The sequence below is a fragment of the Eleutherodactylus coqui genome, chromosome 5 (genome assembly GCF_035609145.1).
Source record: "Eleutherodactylus coqui strain aEleCoq1 chromosome 5, aEleCoq1.hap1, whole genome shotgun sequence".
In the NCBI taxonomy this organism is placed as follows: Eukaryota; Metazoa; Chordata; class Amphibia; order Anura; family Eleutherodactylidae; genus Eleutherodactylus; species Eleutherodactylus coqui.
Window position 1 is genome coordinate 32,391,127 of NC_089841.1, and position 1,162 is coordinate 32,392,288.

The following is a 1,162-nucleotide window of genomic DNA, read 5'->3' on the forward strand; positions in this document are numbered from 1 at the left end:
AAAACCGTAGCAATCTGCTTGAATTTCATAGGAGACGCGCTACTCTAGATGACCAATCAACCAGGGTCGACTTTTTCTACTCTCTATCTCTCTTTGTATCGTTTTGATGTTTATGAGTGTTACATGTGAGCCCACGATTTTAATATTTATTTAATAAAAGTCATTAAGTTTTATTATCTATATCTGTGAAGGGTAAAAGCAAAGGAAGGATTATTGCTGGGACGGCCTGTCGGACATCTGCACCCCACAGGTCATTCCGTGTAAAAGGGCCTTAAGATCAGGAAGGAGGGGGGAACAACACATTCAGTAAAGTGGTGAAGCAGCAGAGGCGTGGGGATTATGGTCTGTAGATTGCTGAGGGGCAGCCAAGGGGCCCAGATTAGTTTGTATTTGGCTCGCTGTCTGTTCTCCCGGCAGCTAACTCTTCCATCCTGCAAAGGAAATCTAATCTGCTGATCCATATCTGTATGGGTGGAGGTTCGCCGTCTCCAGCCCGCCAGGATTAATAGTTTTGTTGCTGTAATCATTGTGGGGGTAAATCATATCCCATAGGGCAAAAAGAGTTTGAGGGACCCCAGAGTAACAGTAGTGACCGTGTGACATCTGCCTGTAATTTGTTCAAGAAGTCAGAGACTTCATTCCAAAAACCTGGGATCTCAGGACAATCCACCCAAATGTGGGACATTGTGGAGTGTGATGGCGGCTTCACATCTGCGTCGTCCCTCAGTATTCGTTTTATGTTTTTTTCAGTTAAAAAGACGGAGGCGAATTGGACCAACAGAGAACAATACAAATTTTTTGCTCTCCGTTTGGGTTTAGTTTGACTCTGTTCCGATTGCTTTCAATATTTAAAAATTGAGTGGAAGAAAAGCGCAGCTTGCAGCATTATTGTTCCCATCCAAAGAAAGAAAAGCAGATGGGAAGCAACTTACTGTTTTGTTTTTTGCATTAAGTCAATGACAGAAAGAAGCAAACTTCAATGTTAAAGGAATCATTGTTATTAGTAACCTTGCAAAACAAAGCAACTGGTAACCAGAGAGGGAGGGGAAGAAGAGAAGGAAACCCCCAGGTAGAGGAGGGGGAGGGAGAAGCCCCAGAATCCATGGGAAGAGGAAGGGGAAGCCCACGGGAAGCCTGGAGTGTGCATTGTGTGACTTGGAGA